We start from the raw sequence: 20,138 nt of genomic DNA, 5'->3' as shown, positions 1-20,138 counted from the left end.
TCTGTTCTCACCGCCGCGCAAATCGAGTTGTAGCTCGTTTCCACTGCTTGAAGCTTGCTTTCATCGGCGGCGAGAACGAAGCGGTGAGAGGTACGTCGGTTCGTTCGGTGGCGGCCTCGATTCGGTGGCGGCCGACGTTGAATTGCGTTGCGGTGAAGTCAAATCGGAGAAGAGTCTGGACATTGGGAAATGTGCCCGGGAAAGGAGGGGGGAGAGAGATAAGACGTGTGTAACGTTTCTGTCACTTATTCAGTGGCAATGGAAAGTGAACTACAGCGATACTGTATTTTTTCTATTCCGCAGAATCAGCTTCACGTATTCGTACCAAAAGGTGGAGCAGCTCCGATTTTTGTAGAACCGAGCTCAGAGAGGACACCGAAGCAATCGTCATCAACACCATTGCTGCGGTGCAAGCACCAAATATAGCCGCGTGCCGGTCGGCGGTAGTAGAGACGCAGCAGTCCCCCAACGTGCTTGACGATGAGGAGTTTCAGGATTTCAGCGCCAAGTAAGTCGTCAGGTCATCGACCTCACCGCTGAGTAGTGCGCGAGTAGTGACTAGCTAGCGAGTAACAGTAGCGTGGCCTCATGGGCGGCAATCCCGCGCGCCCCAGCGTCACCCCCGACTTCCTGCGCAACCTGCTCGTACCGGACGCGCCGCCGCACCGGGAAGCTGGAGCGGTTAAGCTCGGCGTTGCTGGACGTCCGCCACCTCTCTTCATCCTGGGCAGGACGCGCTGGCTGGCTGACAGAGCCCTCGCCACTTGGCGCGCTTCCCAGCATCGAACAGCATGCACCGTCTCATTGTCCTGGGGAGTCCTCCGAAAGCTCCATCTTGCCACATCAATCCTTGTCATGCACTTAAAAATAATTAAACGAATAGTATTGCCAACGTCACGTTTTCAACAAAAGATAGTGAATAATATTAGCCTATCTTTTCCTTTTCTCTCTTTAGGAAATGAGGTTGAAACTCTCGATCTCTCGGTCAAAATAATGCTCACAGCCCTCTCTTTGATAAAGTTGATGCGAGGCAAAGGCCAAAATCATCAACAAGATCTAAAACATCTCTTCTAGCAAGTTGTAATGTTTGGAGAAAATCATGCTAAAAATACCATAATTGTAATTTTTGTTGTTGTTTTCGTTATTAGCTTCTCTTAATCTACAGCCTAATATTGGTAATTTTACGTGCAATACCCAGTTCCTTGTCATAGGCGACCATAGCGTGGCCGTCCAAACATCCTACATAGAAACAACGCTAACTTTCCACCAACAACTCTCATTGAGATTAAAGTGGAAAGCTATCCATTATTAATTACTGGAAAAACTTCCAAAATGAAATTCTAGAACCTTTAGAATTTTGAATTTTTGAGGAAATTTGTAGAATTCCTGACAATTTTAAGGGTATTTTTGATAAAATTGACAAATCCTAATAACATACAAAGATTGGGAAACCCCTTTTAAATGTCTCGCAATTTTTCTTATCCAAACTTCCAAGAAAACCACAAAGTAGTTTTAGAAATCCCCACAAAAGACCAGAAAATATCACCTAGATTGATAGGATGCCACTCCAAGCAATGCAACGCACTACGACTCTGGCCTCACAATGGTCAGTGTCATCCGCTCTGACCTCACACCCCGCTAGAGTGCTCACCTTGCGGCTACGCCACAATGGCCGAATTGGGGCTTGGTGTTGGGTGCCACCCCTCCCACAAGCAGTGTCCTTGGTACTCAGCGATGGTCGTCATTATCCACAGAACATAGGGACGGGAGGGCGAGGCAGTCGAATCACTCCAACGGACATGGATGGCACTCCAAGCAAAGGACCAAAAAATATCACCTAGATTGATAGGATGCCACTCCAAGCAATGCAGCACTCTGGCCAGGCAATGCTGGTCAGTCTCACCAGCTCTGACCTTGCACCCCGCCAGGCGGACCGGGGCTTGGTGTTGGGTGCTCCTCACCCCCTCCTCCACAAGCAGTGTCCTTGGTACTCAACGATGGCCGTCACCGTCCCACGAAACATAGGGAACAGAGAGGGTGAGGCAGTTCAATCGGATATACAAGGAGTCGTAGCAATGTAGGGGAAGGGGAACAAGAGCTCAATGAATCGTGGGGAGGTTGCGGAAGGGAAGAATAAAAAGGAAAGCTACCATATAGAAAATTGTGCAAGAAAACCGTGTACACTACAGGAAACAAACATGTTTGCGGAGTGTCAATAACATTCGGTGCACCTTGCATGCTTCACACGTAATCATCAAAGGATTGCCAAGTGCTACACTCGGCAACTAGCAATCATGGTCCCTTTTCTCGATAAATATAAATTGGCCAAGTGTTTTTTTAGTCACTCGAAGAACATGCATGCATTTTTCGAGTGTCGGATGTGTCACTCGGTGAATTGTGGCTCCTCGTACAAAAGAAACATATGTATGGAAGTGATTTGCACCCTTAGGGAGACTTCTTGTTGGGAAATAATCCAGTTTGTGAAGGAATTTCAATTTTTTATATTATCAATTGACTTTTCTTATTCATCCTAAGATTATATTATGTAGCCATATTAGAATAGAGGCATATGATCACTCATCAAGAGGGCAAGTTGTTAATAGAGGGCGGTAAAGGGGCGGCATGATAAGATATAAGGAACGACGGGGTAAGAAATGAACGACTGGCAAGAGAGAGAAACAAATGGAACGAAAGAGAGGTAAGAGAAAGGGGAGGAGATGGAGAGAGGGAGACATAGAGGGAAATGTGCGTCTCGGAAGATAAAGGGCAAGAGAGGGCTCGAGAAAATTAGAGTAAAAGAGAGGACAATAAATAAACTAAAAACACGAAAATAACCATCCTAACTCTCCTCTCTCTTGTCTCTCCGCCCCTTTGCTCTTTTCAGAGTCCACCCAAGATCTCCGGGCTGTTCCGATGCCATCCTCTGCGACGCCGCCGGCTTGAGGTAGCTTAGGAAAGGCGTCGATCAAGTTGTACATACTAGGATCCGTAGAGGTAGATCTAGGTCTATGTTTGTGTCCCAACTTCGTGCTAGTCGTTGGCTGTATTCTAAACATTGCTTGTGCTGATGCCCATGATTTTCAAAGGGCGGCCACTCCCACCTTTATAGTTGGCAATGATGGTCTATCTTGACTGGTGGCAGACAAACATCTTCAACCCAGGCTGCTATGCCAAGAAGGATGCCCTTGCGCTCCATCGCAAGTGGCAGAGTTCCCGGTGATGGTATATCCTTTGCAAAAAATGTGAGGGCATTTTTTCTAATTTCTCATTTTCTTTTGATCCTATCTGGAAGCTGTACCTCCAGCTACCATATAGAACGAAGCTTTCCGGTCTTTGGGATCGATCCCTTGTTCAAAAAAAAAACTGAAAAATTGATGGTATACATCAATACGGAGAACAAACTACTTTTCTGAATTCACAAGAAAGACACTCGGCTAACATTATCGGCATACATATTTGCCGAGTGTTTTCAACAACACAATCAGGTAAAGCTTGCACCACTGTCAAGGCTCCATCAGATGCGGCAAGCAAGGACACATGGTAGCACCGTATGCCGAGTGTTTTTTTTAAGTGTCCAGAAGATATATTGGATTATTATTTCGTTTGCCGAGTGTGCCAAAAAAAACTCATCAAACAGAGATACCGTGCCGAATGAATTGTTTTTAGACACTACGATTTTTTCCAAATTTTGGACACTACTATTAGATGATTATCCACCGGGTACTTGCGAAACACTCGGCATCTTTGAAGCTTAAAGCAAAGTGTGCTATATGCGTACAATGCGTACTCTTGCAAATGTTGTGTCCGCGGTTGCTTGGCGGGTGATCGAGGGCATATGAAGATTTGTGGAAACAGGGTCCTGGTTGAATCCGGCTTAAAAAGAAATAGGAGATAGGAGGAGGGTATGCAAGAAAAGGTATTTCGACGACCCATAGTAAATGTGAAGGTTTTATTTTAATTTAAACGAACTTCACGAATCACGATACATATTATGAATCTGAAGGGGTAGGAAAATAAAACTCTGGCACAAGTTGAAGCTAAATCTAATGATTTACCATTTTGGAAAGGTCTCATGAATGTCAAGCATGAATTTTTCAAGTGAGGTTTTTTCAAAGTTGGTAATGGGACGAATGTGAGGTTCTGGGAGGACGTTTGGATGGGAAACTTGCCTCTATCTCAGCAATATCCGGTGTTATATAACATTGTTCAACATAAAAATATTCTCGTATCGACGGTACTTGCTCCCAAGCCTTTGAATATTTCTTTTAGAAGAGGTCTGAATGACAACAAATGGTTGCAATGACAATTAATTTGTCAACCGAACCTGATACGTTTGTTTGGAAACTTACTGATTCGGGTTTATTTTCAGTCAAGTCTATGTATCTTGATTTGATGAATGGACATAATATTTTCCTTCATAAATATCTTTGAAAATTAAAGATCCCTTTAAAAATTAAGATATTTATGTGGTTTCTTAGTAACAAGGTGCTTCTTACTAAGGATAACTTAGCTAAATGGAAAGTGGCATGAATGTCAAAAATGTTGTTTTTGTGATTCTGCGAAAACCGTTAATCATTTGTTCATTGGCTGCTCTTTTGCAAAAATTATATGGTGCATGGTCTATATCTTTACTATTATATTGGAGTTAGGGATGGTGTGCACTTTGACATCAAACATTAAAGAAATCATGGCCGTTCAACATCTCCACTTAACATTTGATTCACGTCCACCGTGGGATATCTTTGCCTATATTTGAACGTGGGAAATCCTGAGTAAAAGGAAAGCTACTGATATATTTCCAATCAATCTTTCCTAAATTTGGAAGGCTATGACGACGTGGGCTTAGCCTAGTGGTTGGGGTCGCAGTGGCGCACCCCAACGACCGGAGTTCGATTCCTGTCAGGGACGAATTTCGGAATTGTCACGCCGTGTCCCGCTTCTACTATATCAAAAAGTGTCTAGTTCCTCCTAGACACAGTTTCATTTTTTTTTTCTTAAAAATTTGGAAGGCTATCATCAGCAAATTAATTAATATACCTAAATTTCGTTATTTTCATCAAAAAGTATCACGTCAATCAAGCCAAGTATTTCCTTATTTTTCCTAACAAATATCACCTCATTCAAAAAAAAAATCATGTATTCGGCAGCAGATATATCACCCACCTCAATCACGATTGGTTTCCTCATATACTTTTAAAGAGCTACCGTGCATACGGACACACGGAGCAGAGCGTCGCGGCGGCTATAAACCTGTCGCTCCCCACATGCGGTGGTGATGCTGGTGCTGGTGCCACTACGTTGTCGCTCCAACTCTGCAACTGCGGCATGAACATAGTCCATCTCCGGCGTGTGTTTGATCTATTTGACAACAACAACGACGAAGCGATCACGATGGACAAACTGGCTCATGCGCTCAACTCGCTTGGTCTCATCGCGGGCAACACTGGCCTGACCACCACCATGGGTGTGTCCATCCACGAGGGCATGGTAGGTCTCCGGTTCGAGGACTCCGCATTCCTCCACCACGCCCTTGACGATGTGCTGGATGACGTGACCGAGGACTGCAAGGAGGCCGCTGGCGATGGGATGAGGAGGAGATGAGGGAGACATTCAATGTGTTCGACATGGACATATGGTGGTATGTTCATTTCGGCCGCCGAGCTGCAAGAGGTGCTCAAGAAGCCGGGACTCTCTGATACGTCTCCGACGTATCGATAATTTCTTATGTTCCATGCCACATTATTGATGATATCTACATGTTTTATACACACTTTATGTCATTATTATGCGTTTTCCGGAACTAACCTATTGACGAGATGCCGAAGGGCCAGTTGCTGTTTTCTGCTGTTTTTGGTTTCAGAAATCCTAGTAACGAAATATTCTCGGAATTGGACGAAATCAACGCCCAGGTTCCTATTTTTCCCGGAAGCATCCAGAACACCCGAGAGAGGCCAGAGGGGGGCCACACAGGCCCCAGATGATAGGCCGGCGCGGCCCAGGCCCTGGCCGCGCCACCCTATAGTGTCGGCGCCCCTTCGACCTTCTGGAGCCGCCTCTTCGCCTATATAAAGCCCCTCGACCTAAAACCTTGAGACAAAAAAGTCACGGTACGAGAAACCTTTCAGAGCCGCCGCCATCGCGAAGCCAAGATCTGGGGGACAGGAGTCTCTGTTCCGGCACCCTGCCGGGGCGGGGAAGTGCCCCCGGAAGGCTCTTCCATCGACACCACCGCCATCTCCATCAACGCTGCTGTCTCCCATGAGGAGGGAGTAGTTCTCCATCGAGGCTCGGGGCTGTACCGGTAGCTATGTGGTTCATCTCTCTCCTATGTGCTTCAATACAATAGTCTCATGAGCTGCCTTACATGATTGAGATTCATATGATGATGCTTGTAATCTAGATGTCGTTATGCTAGTCAAGTGAATTTTACTTATGTGATCTCCGGAGACTCCTTGTCCCACGTGTGTAAAGGTGACGAGTGTGTGCACCGTGTGGGTCTCTTAGGCTATATTTCACAGAATACTTATTCACTGTTGAATGGCGTAGTGAAGTGCTTATTTATATCTCTTTATGATTGCAATGTGTTTTGTATCACAATTTATCTATGTGCTACTCTAGTGATGTTATTAAAGTAGTTTATTCCTCCTGCACGGTGTAATGGTGACAGTGTGTGCATCCGTGTTAGTACTTGGCGTATGCTATGATCATGATCTCTTGTAGACTGTGAAGTTAACTATTGCTATGATAGTATTGATGTGATCTATTCCTCCTACATAGTGTGAAGGTGACAGTGTGCATGCTGTGTTAGTACTTGATTTAGTCGTGTTGATCTTTCATGCACTCTAAGGTTATTTAAATATGAACATTGAATTGTGGAGCTTGTTAATTCCGGCATTGAGGGTTCGTGTAATCCTACGCAATGTGTTCATCATCCAACAAGAGTGTATAGTATGCATTTATCTATTCTGTTATGTGATCAAAGTTGAGAGTGTCCACTAGTGAAAGTCTAATCCCTAGGCCTTGTTCCTAAATACTTCTATCGCTGCTTGTTTACTGTTTCATTGCGTTACTACTGCTACCATATTACCACCATCAACTACACGCCACCAAGCTATTTTCACGGCGCCGTTACTACTGCTCATATTCATTCATACCACCTGTATTTCACTATCTCTTCGCCGAACTAGTGCACCTATTAGGTGTGTTGGGGACACAAGAGACTTCTTGCTTTGTGGTTGCGGGGTTGCATGAGAGGGATATCTTTGACCTCTTCCTCCCTGAGATCGATAAACCTTGGGTGATCCACTTAAGGGAAACTTGTTGCTGTTCTACAAACCTCTGCTCTTGGAGGCCCAACACTGTCTACAAGAATAGAAGCTCCCGTAGACATCAAGCTATTTTCTGGCGCCGTTGCCGGGGAGGAAAGGTAAAAGGCACTCATACTCCGGTCCCAGGTAAAGCTATTTTCTGGCGCCGTTGTGTGTGTGCTCGAAGCTATTTCCTTTAGATCCTGCAATTGCATCTTTTTGTTTCTTGTTTACACTAGTTAGGCATAATGGACAACAATGAGCTTCTTATTCTATTTCCTGATTTAAGACATGGTCGAAAATTAAAAAACCCATGGAACATATTAGCATGAATACTTTGAATACCATTGTTGCTAATGATATGGAAAATTCTAAGCTTGGGGAAGCTGGTTTTGATGAGCATGATCTTTTTAGTCCACCAAGCATTGAGGAGGAAATTTACTTTGATAATACTTTGCCTCCTATTTATGATGATTATAATGATAGTGGTCTTTTGGTGCCACCTACTATGGAGAGTAAATTTTGTTGTGATTATACTATGCCTCCTACACTTGATGAGAATAATAATGATAGCTACTTTGTTGAATTTGCTCCTACTACAATTAATAAGAATAACTATGCTTATGTTGGGAGTAGTAATAATTTTATGCATGAGACTCATGATAAGAATGCTCTATGTGATAGTTATATTGTTGAGTTTGCTCATGTTGCTACTGAAAGTTATTATGAGAGAGGAAAATATGGTTGTAGAAATTTTCATGTTACTAAAACACCTCTCTATGTGCTGAAATTTTTGAAGCTACACTTGTTTTATCTTCCTATGCTTGTAACTTTGCTCTTCATGAACTTGTTTATTTACAAGATTCCTATGCATAGGAAGCATGTTAGACTCAAATGTGTTTTGAATTTTCCTCTTGATGCTCTCTTTTGCTTCAAATACTATTTCTTGCGAGTGCATCATTAAAACTGCTGAGCCCATCTTAATGGCTATAAAGAAAGAACTTCTTGGGAGATAACCCATGTGTTTATTTTGCTACAGTAATTTTGTTTTATATTTGTGTCTTGGAAGTTGTTACTACTGTAGCAACCTCTCCTTATCTTATTTTTGTTGCATTGTTGTGCCAAGTAAAGTCTTTGATAGTAAGGTTCATACTACATTTGGATTACTGCGCAGAAACAGATTTCTTGCTGTCACGAATCTGGGCCTAATTCTCTGTAGGTAACTCAGAAAATTATGCCAATTTACGTGAGTGATCCTCAGATATGTACGCAACTTTCATTCAATTTGAGCATTTTCATTTGAGCAAGTCTGGTGCCTCAATAAAATTCGTCTTTACGGACTGTTCTGTTTTGACAGATTCTGCCTTTTATTTCGCATTGCCTCTTTCGCTGTGTTGGATGGATTTCTTTGTTCCATTACCTTCCAGTAGCTTTGAGCAATGTCCAGAAGTGTTAAGAATGATTGTGTCACCTCTGAACATGTTAATTTGTATTGTGCACTAACCCTCTAATGAGTTGTTTCGAGTTTGGTGTGGAGGAAGTTTTCAAGGGTCAAGAGAGGAGGATGATATACTATGATCAAGAAGAGTGAAAGCTCTAAGCTTGGGGATGCCCCGGTGGTTCACCCCTGCATATTTCAAGAAGACTCAAGCGTCTAAGCATGGGGATGCCCAAGGCATCCCCTTCTTCATCGACAACTTATCAGGTTCCTTCTCTTGAAACTATATTTTTATTCGGTCACATCTTATGTGCTTTACTTGGAGAGTCTTTGTGCTTTTATTTTTGTTTTTGTTTTGTTATTTTCATTCTCTGAATAAATACATGCTTGTGTGGGAGAGATACACGCTCCGCTGGTTCATATGAACACATGTGTTCTTAGCTTTTAGTGTTCATGGCGAAGGTTAAAACTGCTTCGTTCATTGTTATATGGTTGGAAACGGAAAATGCTACATGTAGTAACTGGTATGATGTCTTGAATAACTTGATACTTGGCAACCGTTGTGCTCATGTTTAAGCTCTTGCATCATATACTTTGCACCTATTAGTGAAGAAATACATAGAGCTTGTTAAAATTTGGTTTGCATGAGTGGTTTCTCTAGAGTCTAGATATTTTCTAGTGGGGTGTTTGAACAACAGGGAAGACAATGTATAGTCTTATAATGCTTGTAATATGTCTTTTATGTGAGTTTTGCTGCACCGTTCATCCTTGTGTTTGTTTCAAATAACCTTGCTAGCCTAAACCTTGTATCGAGAGGGAATACTTCTCATGCATCCAAAATCCTTGAGCCAACCACTATGCCATTTGTGTCCACCATACTGATGTCTACGGGAGCTTCTATTCTTGTAGACAGTGTTGGGCCTCCAAGAGCAGAGGTTTGTAGAACAGCAGCAAGTTTCCCTTAAGTGGATTACCCAAGGTTTATCGATCTCAGGGAGGAAGAGGTCAAAGATATCCCTCTCATGCAACCACTGCAACCACAAAGCAAGAAGTCTCTTGTGTCCCCAACACACCTAATAGGTGTACTAGTTCGGCGAAGAGATAGTGAAATACGGGTGGTATGAATATATATGAGCAGTAGCAACGGCACCGAGAAAAGTGCTTTGCCCGGGACGAGTAAACAAGCGGTAGTAACGCAGCAGTAGTAACGCGAGTAAAACGAGTAAACAAGCAGCGATAGCGATATTTAGGAACAAGGCCTAGGGATTAGACTTTCACTAGTGGACACTCTCAACGTTGATCACATAACGAGAATAGATAAATGCATACTCTACACTCTTGTTGGATGATGAACACATTGCGTAGGATTACACGAATCCTCAATGCCGGAGTTAACAAGCTCCACAATTCAATGTTCATATTTAAATAACCTTAGAGTGCATGAAAGATCAATTCGACTAAACCAAGTACTAACATAGCATGCACACTGTCACCTTCATGCTATGTAGGAGGAATAATACACATCAATACTATCATAGCAATAGTTAACTTCATAATCTACAAGAGATCATAATCATAGCATAAACCAAGTACTAACACGGATGCACACACTTGTCACCATTACACCGTGCGGGAGGAATAAAACTACTTTAATAACATCACTAGAGTAGCACATAGATAAATTGTGATACAAAACACATTGCAATCATAAAGAGATATAAATAAGCACTTCACTACGCCATTCATAACGGTGAATAAGTATTCGTGAAATATAGCCTAAGAGACCCACACGGTGCACACACTTGTCACCTTTACACACGTGGGACAAGGAGTCTCCGGAGATCACATAAGTAAAACTCACTTGACTAGCATAATGACATCTAGATTACAAGCATCATCATATGAATCTCAATCATGTAAGGCAGCTCATGAGATTATTGTATTGAAGCACATAGGAGAGAGATGAACCACATAGCTACCGGTACAGCCCCGAGCCTCGATGGAGAACTACTCCCTCCTCATGGGAGCAGCAGCGGTGATGAAGATGGCGGTGGAGATGGAAGCGGTGTCGATGGAGAAGCCTTCCGGGGCACTTCCCCGCTCCGGCAGGGTGCCGGAACAGAGACTCCTGTCCCCCAGATCTTGGCTTCGCGATGGCGGCGGCTCTGGAAGGTTTTCCGTATCGTGGTTTTTTCGTCTCAGGGTTTTCGCGACGGAGGCTTTAAATAGGCGGAAGGGCAGCCTCGGAGGGGGCCTGGGGGGCCCACACCATAGGGCGGCGCGGCCCCCCCTCTGGCCGCGCCAGGGTGTGGTGTGGGGCCCCCAGGGCTTCCCTCGGCGGCTCTCGGGTGTTCTGGATGGTTCCGGGAAAAATAGGAACTTGGGTCTTGATTTCGTCCGATTCAGAGAATATTTCGTTACTAGGATTTCTGAAACCAAAAACAGCGAGAAAACAGCAAGCGGCACTTCGGCATCTTGTTAATAGGTTAGTTCTAGAAAATGCACGAATATGACATAAAGTGTGCATAAAACATGTAGGTATCATCAATAATATGGCATAGAACATAAGAAATTATCGATACGTCGGAGACGTATCAAGCATCCCCAAGCTTAGTTCTGCTCGTCCCGAGCAGGTAAAACGATAACAAAGATAATTTCTGAAGTGACATGCCATCATAACCTTGATCATACTATTTGCAGCGATCAAAACAATGGTAATGACATGAGTAAACAAGTGAATCATAAAGCAAAGACTTTTCATGAATAGTACTTCAAGACAAGCATTAATAAGTCTTGCATAAGAGTTAACTCATAAAGCAATAAATCAAAGTAAAGGTATTGAAGCAACACAAAGGAAGATTAAGTTTCAGCGGTTGCTTTCAACTTGTAACATGTATATCTCATGGATAATTGTCAACATAGAGTAATATAACAAGTACAATATGCAAGTATGTAGGAATCAATGCACAGTTCACACAAGTGTTTGCTTCTTGAGGTGGAGAGAGATAGGTGAACTGACTCAACATAAAAGTAAAAAGAATGGTCCTTCAACGAGGAAAGCATCGATTGCTATATTTGTGCTAGAGCTTTTATTTTGAAAACATGAAACAATTTTGTCAACAGTAGTAATAAAGCATATGAGTTATGAAAGTTATATCTTACAAGTTGCAAGTCTTATGCATAGTATACTAATAGTGCCCGCACCTTGTCCTAATTAGCTTGGACTACCGGATCTTTGCAATGCACATGTTTTAACCAAGTGTCACAATGGGGTACCTCCATGCCGCCTGTACAAAGGTCTAAGGAGAAAGCTCGCATTTTGGATTTCTCGCTTTTGATTATTCTCAACTTAGACATCCATACCGGGACAACATGGACAACAGATAATGGACTCCTCTTTAATACATAAGCATGTGGCAACAATTATTATTCTCATATGAGATTGAGGATATATGTCCAAAACTGAAACTTTCACCATGAATCATGGCTTTAGTTAGCGGCCCAATGTTCTTCACTAACAATATGCATGCTCCAACCATAAAGGTGGTAGATCTCTCTTACTTCGGACAAGACGGACATGCATAGCAACTCACATGACATTCAACAAAGAGTAGTTGATGGCGTCCCCAGAAGCATGGTTATCGCACAACAAGCAACTTAATAAGAGATAAAGTGCATAAGTACATATTCAATACCACAATAGTTTTTAAGCTATTTGTCCCATGAGCTATATATTGCAAAGGTGAATGATGGAATTTTAAAGGTATCACTCAAGCAATTTACTTTGGAATGGCGGATAAATACCATGTAGTAGGTAGGTATGGTGGACACGAAATGGCATAGTGGTTGGCTCAAGTATTTTGGATGCATGAGAAGTATTCCCTCTCGATACAAGGTTTAGGCTAGCAAGGTTATTTGAAACAAACACAAGGATGAACGGTGCAGCAAAACTCACATAAAAGACATATTGTAAACATTATAAAACTCTACACCGTCTTCCTTGTTGTTCAAAACTCAATACTAGATATTATCTAGACTCTAGAGAAACCAAATATGCAAACCAAATTAGCAAGCTCTAAGTGTTTCTTCATTAATGGGTGCAAAGTATATGATGCAAGAGCTTAAACATGAGCACAACAATTGCCAAGTATCAAATTATTCAAGACATTTTAGAGTTACTACATGTAGTATTTTCCAATTCCAACCATATAACAATTTAACGAAGAAGAAACTTCGCCATGAATACTATGAGTAGAGCCTAAGGACATACTTGTCCATATGCTACAGCGGAGCGTGTCTCTCTCCCACAAAGTGAATGCTAGGATCCATTTTATTCAAACAAAACAAAAAACAAAAACAAACCGACGCTCCAAGCAAAGTGCATAAGATGTGACGGAATAAAAATATAGTTTCGGGGAGGAACCTGATAATGTTGTCGATGAAGAAGGGGATGCCTTGGGCATCCCCAAGCTTAGACGCTTGAGTCTTCTTAGAATATGCAGGGGTGAACCACCGGGGCATCCCCAAGCTTAGATCTTTCACTCTCCTTGATCATATTGCATCATACTCCTCTCTTGATCCTTGAAAACTTCCTCCACACCAAACTCGAAACAACTCATTAGAGGGTTAGTGCACAATAAAAATTCACATGTTCAGAGGTGACACAATCATTCTTAACACTTCTGGACATTGCATAAAGCTACTGAACATTAATGGATCAAAGAAATTCATCCAACATAGCAAAAGAGGCAATGCGAAATAAAAGACAGAATCTGTCAAAACAGAACAGTCCGTAAAGATGGATTTTATTAGGCCACCAGACTTGCTCAAATGAAAATGCTCAAATTGAATGAAAGTTGCGTACATATCTGAGGATCATGCACGTAAATTGGCTTAATTTTCTGAGCTACCTACAGGGAGGTAGACCCAGATTCGTGACAGCAAAGAAATCTGGAACTGCGCAGTAATCCAAATCTAGTACTTACTTTACTATCAAAGACTTTACTTGGCACAACAAAACACAAAACTAAGATAAGGAGAGGTTGCTACAGTAGTAAAGAACTTCCAAGACACAAATATAAAACAAAGTACTGTAGCAAAATAACACATGGGTTATCTCCCAAGAAGTTCTTTCTTTTTAGTCATTAAGATGGGCTCAGCAGTTTTAATGATGCACTCGCAAGAAATAGTATTTGAAGCAAAAGAGAGCATCAAAAAGAAAATTCAAAACAAATTTAAGACTAACATGCTTCCTATGAAAAGGAATCTTGTAAATAAACAAGTTCAAGAAGCATAATGCAACAAGCATAGAAAGATAAAACAAGTGTAGCTTCAAAAATTTCAGCATATAGAGAGGTGTTTTAGTAACATGAAAATTTCTACCACCATATTTTCCTCTCTCATAATAACTTTCAGTAGCAACATGAGCAAACTCAACAATATAACTATCACATAAAGCATTCTTATCATGAGTCTCATGCATAAAATTATTACTCTCCACATAAGCATAATCAATTTTATTGGTAATAGTGGGAGCAAATTCAACAAAGTAGCTATCATTATTATTCTCATCAAGTGTAGGAGGCATAGTATAATCACAACAAAATTTACTCTCCATAGTAGGTGGCACGAAAATACCACTATCATCATAATCATCATAAATAGGAGGCAAAGTATCATCATAGAAAATTTTCTCCTCAATGCTTGGGGGACTAAAAAGATCATGAAAACCAGCTTCCCCAAGCTTAGAACTTTCTATATCATTATCAACAATGGTGTTCAAAGCGTTCATACTAATATTACTACCAGCATGCAAATAAGATTCCATAGGTTTTTTAATTTTCGCATCAAACAATCCAAGTTTTAAATCAGGAAATATAATAAGAAGCTCATTGTTGTCCATTATGCCAAACTAGTGTAAACAAGAAACAAAAAGATGCAATTGCAGGATCTAAAGGAAATAGCTTCGAGCACACACACAACGGTAACAGAAAAGTACTTTACCTGAGACCGGAGTATGAGAGCCTTTTACCTTTCCTCCCCGGCAACGGCGCCAGAAAAGTGGCTAGTTGCCGGGGTCCGGTGTGTGTGTGCCGTTTACCTTTCCTCCCCGGCAACGGCGCCAGAAAAGTGCTTGATGTCTACGGGAGCTTCTATTCTTGTAGACAGTGTTGGGCCTCCAAGAGCAGAGGTTTGTAGAACAGCGAGCAAGTTTCCCTTAAGTGGATTACCCAAGGTTTATCGATCTCAGGGAGGAAGAGGTCAAAGATATCCCTCTCATGCAACCCTGCAACCACAAAGCAAGAAGTCTCTTGTGTCCCCAACACACCTAATAGGTGTACTAGTTCGGCGAAGAGATAGTGAAATACAGGTGGTATGAATATATATGAGCGAGTAGCAACGGCACCGGAAAAGTGCTTTGCCCGGGACGAGTAAACAAGCGGTAGTAACGCAGCAGTAGTAACGCAGATAAAACGAGTAAACAAGCAGCGATAGCGATATTTAGGAACAAGGCCTAGGGATTAGACTTTCACTAGTGGACACTCTCAACGTTGATCACATAACAGAATAGATAAATGCACACTCTACACTCTTGTTGGATGATGAACACATTGCGTAGGATTACACGAATCCTCAATGCCGGAGTTAACAAGCTCCACAATTCAATGTTCATATTTAAATAACCTTAGAGTGCATGAAAGATCAATTCGACTAAACCAAGTACTAACATAGCATGCACACTCGTCACCTTCATGCTATGTAGGAGGAATAATACACATCAATACTATCATAGCAATAGTTAACTTCATAATCTACAAGAGATCATAATCATAGCATAAACCAAGTACTAACACGGATGCACACACTTGTCACCATTACACCGTGCGGGAGGAATAAAACTACTTTAATAACATCACTAGAGTAGCACATAGATAAATTGTGATACAAAACACATTGCAATCATAAAGAGATATAAATAAGCACTTCACTACGCCATTCATAACGGTGAATAAGTATTCCGTGAAATATAGCCTAAGAGACCCACACGGTGCACACACTTGTCACCTTTACACACGTGGGACAAGGAGTCTCCGGAGATCACATAAGTAAAACTCACTTGACTAGCATAATGACATCTAGATTACAAGCATCATCATATGAATCTCAATCATGTAAGGCAGCTCATGAGATTATTGTATTGAAGCACATAGGAGAGAGATGAACCACATAGCTACCGGTACAGCCCCGAGCCTCGATGGAGAACTACTCCCTCCTCATGGGAGCAGCAGCGGTGATGAAGATGGCGGTGGAGATGGCAGCGGTGTCGATGGAGAAGCCTTCCGGGGGCACTTCCCCGCTCCGGCAGGGTGCCGGAACAGAGACTCCTGTCCCCCAGATCTTGGCTTCGCGATGGCGGCGACTCTGGAAGGTTTTCCGTATCGTGGTTTTTTTTCGTCTCAGGGTTTTCGCGACAGAGGCTTTAAATAGGCGGAAGGGCAGCCTCGGAGGGGGCCTGTGGGGCCCACACCATAGGGCGGCGCGGCCCCCCCTCTGGCCGCGCCAGGGTGTGGTGTGGGGCCCCCAGGGCTTCCCTCTGGCGGCTCTCGGGTGTTCTGGATGGTTCCGGGAAAAATAGGAACTTGGGTCTTGATTTCGTCCGATTCCGAGAATATTTCGTTACTAGGATTTCTGAAACCAAAAACAGCGAGAAAACAGACAAGCGGCACTTCGGCATCTTGTTAATAGGTTAGTTCCAGAAAATGCACGAATATGACATAAAGTGTGCATAAAACATGTAGGTATCATCAATAATATGGCATAGAACATAAGAAATTATCGATACGTCGGAGACGTATCACATACCTACCTACTACATGGTATTTATCCGCCATTCCAAAGTAAATTGCTTGAGTGCTACCTTTAAATTTCCATCATTCGCCTTTACAATATATAGCTCATGGGACAAATAGCTTAAAAACTATTGTGGTATTGAATATGTACTTATGCACTTTATCTCTTATTAAGTTGCTTGTTGTGCGATAACCATGTTTCTGGGGACGCCATCAACTATTCTTTGTTGAATATCATGTGAGTTGCTATGCATGTCCATCTTGTCTGAAGTAAGAGAGATCTACCACCTTAATGGTTGGAGCATGCATATTGTTAGAGAAGAACATTGGGCCGCTAACTAAAGCCATGATTCATGGTGGAAGTTTCAGTTTTGGACATATATCCTCAATCTCATATGAGAATAATAATTGTTGCCACATGCTTATGCATTAAAGAGGAGTCCATTATCTGTTGTCCATGTTGTCCCGGTATGGATGTCTAAGTTGAGAATAATCAAAAGCGAGAAATCCAAAATGCGAGCTTTCTCCTTAGACCTCTGTACAGGCGGCATGGAGGTACCCCATTGTGACACTTGGTTAAAACATGTGTATTGCAATGATCCGGTAGTCCAAGCTAATTAGGACAAGGTGCGGGCACTATTAGTATACTATGCATGAGGCTTGCAACTTGTAAGATATAATTTACATAACTCATATGCTTTATTACTACCGTTGACAAAATTGTTTCATGTTTTCAAAATAAAAGCTCTAGCACAAATATAGCAATCGATGCTTTCCTCTTTGAAGGACCTTTCTTTTACTTTTTATTTTGAGTCAGTTCACCTATCTCTCTCCACCTCAAGAAGCAAACACTTGTGTGAACTGTGCATTGATTCCTACATACTTGCATATTGCACTTGTTATATTGCTTTGCATTGACAATTATCCATGAGATATACATGTTACAAGTTGAAAGCAACCGCTGAAACTTAATCTTCCATTGTGTTGCTTCAATATCTTTACTTTAAATTATTGCTTTATGAGTTAACTCTTATGCAAGACTTATTGATGCCTGTCTTGAAAGTGCTATTCATGAAAAGTCATTGCTTTATGATTCAGTTGTTTACTCATGTCATTACCATTGTTTTGATCGCTGCATTCATTACATATGTTTACAATATGATAAAGTTTATGATGGCATGTTACTCCAGAAATTATCTTTGTTTATCGTTTACCTGCTCGGGACGAGCAGGAACTAAGCTTGGGGATGCTGATACGTCTCCGACGTATCGATAATTTCTTATGTTCCATGCCACATTATTGATGATATCTACATGTTTTATACACACTTTATGTCATTATTATGCGTTTTCCGGAACGAACCTATTGACGAGATGCCGAAGGGCCAGTTCCTATTTTCTGCTGTTTTTGGTTCCAGAAATCCTAGTAAGGAAATATTCTCGGAATCGGACGAAATCAAGACCCAGCATCCTATTTTTCCACGAAGCTTCCAGAACACCCGAGAGCCGCCAGAGAGGGGGCACAGGCCCACCAGACCATAGGCCGGCGCGGCCTGGGGGTGGCCCGCGCCCCCCTATGGTGCCGCCGCCTCGTTGACCCTCCGACTCCGCCTCTTCGCCTATATAAAGGTCCCAGACCTAAAACCTCGATACGAAAAAGTCACGGTACGAGAAACCTTCCAGAGCCGCCGCCATCGCGAAGCCAAGATCTGGGGGACAGGAGTCTCTGTTCCGGCACCCTGCCGGGGCGATGAAGTGCCCCCGGAAGGCTCTTCCATCGACACCACCGCCATCTCCATCAACGCTGCTGTCTCCCATGAGGAGGGAGTAGTTCTCCATCGAGGCTCGGGGCTGTACCGGTAGCTATGTGGTTCATCTCTCTCCTATGTGCTTCAATACAATAGTCTCATGAGCTGCCTTACATGATTGAGATTCATATGATGATGCTTGTAATCTAGATGTCGTTATGCTAGTCAAGTGAATTTTACTTATGTGATCTCCGGAGACTCCTTGTCCCACGTGTGTAAAGGTGACGAGTGTGTGCACCGTGTGGGTCTCTTAGGATATATTTCACAGAATACTTATTCACTCGTTGAATGGAGTAGTGAAGTGCTTATTTATATCTCTTTATGATTGCAATGTGTTTTGTATCACAATTTATCTATGTGCTACTCTAGTGATGTTATTAAAGTAGTTTATTCCTCCCGCACGGTGTAATGGTGACGAGTGTGTGCATCCGTGTTAGTACTTGGCGTATGCTATGATCATGATCTCTTGTAGATTGTGAAGTTAACTATTGCTATGATAGTATTGATGTGATCTATTCCTCCTACATAGTGTGAAGGTGACGGTGTGCATGCTGTGTTAGTACTTGGTTTAGTCGTGTTGATCTTTCATGCACTCTAAGGTTATTTAAATATGAACATTGAATTGTGGAGCTTGTTAACTCCGGCATTGAGGGTTCGTGTAATCCTACGCAATGTGTTCATCATCCAACAAGAGTGTATAGTATGCATTTGTCTATTCTGTTATGTGATCAAAGTTGAGAGTGTCCACTAGTGAAAGTCTAATCCCTAGGCCTTGTTCCTAAATACTGCTATCGCTGCTTGTTTACTTGTTTCATTGCGTTACTATCGCTACCATATTACCACCAGCAACTACACGCCAGCAAGCTATTTTCTGGCGCCGTTACTACTGCTCATATTCATTCATACCACCTGTATTTCACTATCTCTTCGCCGAACTAGTGCACCTATTAGGTGTGTTGGGGACACAAGAGACTTCTTGCTTTGTGGTTGCAGGGTTGCATGAGAGGGATATCTTTGACCTCTTCCTCCCTGAGATCGATAAACCTTGGGTGATCCACTTAAGGGAAACTTGCTGCTGTTCGCAAACCTCTGCTCTTGGAGGCCCAACACTGTCTACAAGAATAGAAGCTCCCGTAGACATCACTCTCCCAGGCAGCAACCATGCCACCGTGTGCAAGATGATATGTACCGTCGACCGTGACGGCGACAGCGTCGACTTCGGTGAGTTCAAGTGCATGATGTAGGGAACACCATCTGGGGCGCTTGAAACATATCCATTGTTCGCGTAGGAATCAGTTAATTAATGGGATCCCACGCATACAGCCATACACTCAGCAAATTAAATTGAGTATGATCTTTCTTTGCAAAAAAAGATAATAGTGTATGATCTTAAAGTGATTTGTATGCACAGGTTGTGCAGGACCAGGATAAGGATGATTAGAAGTACAACGCCCCTGCATGCCAATCGAACCACATGTTAGATGCATCTTGATTGGCATGTGCGTGGCTACAACAAGTTCATGCATATGTATCCTGCTGCTAGCCGGGTGATGTTTTCATATTTACTTGCCCGAGGAGGATCACGAGAGGCTGCAAAACACCCGCATCACGATTAGCTTGCCAGCGCTCGGTACGATGTGTCAGCGGAGGCGTCCGTGACATCAACTCGGTACATCAACGGTAGGGGTGTGCGGGGGAAGACGAAAAAACCCTATGCAGGTGATTGGCTGACACCA

General features: G+C 42.5%; 1 pseudogene; it reads left to right on the top strand.

The window, feature by feature from the left end:
* The first annotated feature begins 588 nt into the window (after positions 1-588).
* LOC124662841 lies at positions 589-19,669 on the top strand (annotated as a pseudogene).
* The last annotated feature ends 469 nt before the right edge of the window (positions 19,670-20,138 follow it).

Source organism: Lolium rigidum, chromosome 6 (assembly GCF_022539505.1).
Source record: "Lolium rigidum isolate FL_2022 chromosome 6, APGP_CSIRO_Lrig_0.1, whole genome shotgun sequence".
Classification (NCBI taxonomy): Eukaryota; Viridiplantae; Streptophyta; class Magnoliopsida; order Poales; family Poaceae; genus Lolium; species Lolium rigidum.
This window is presented reverse-complemented; position numbering and strand designations above follow the sequence as displayed.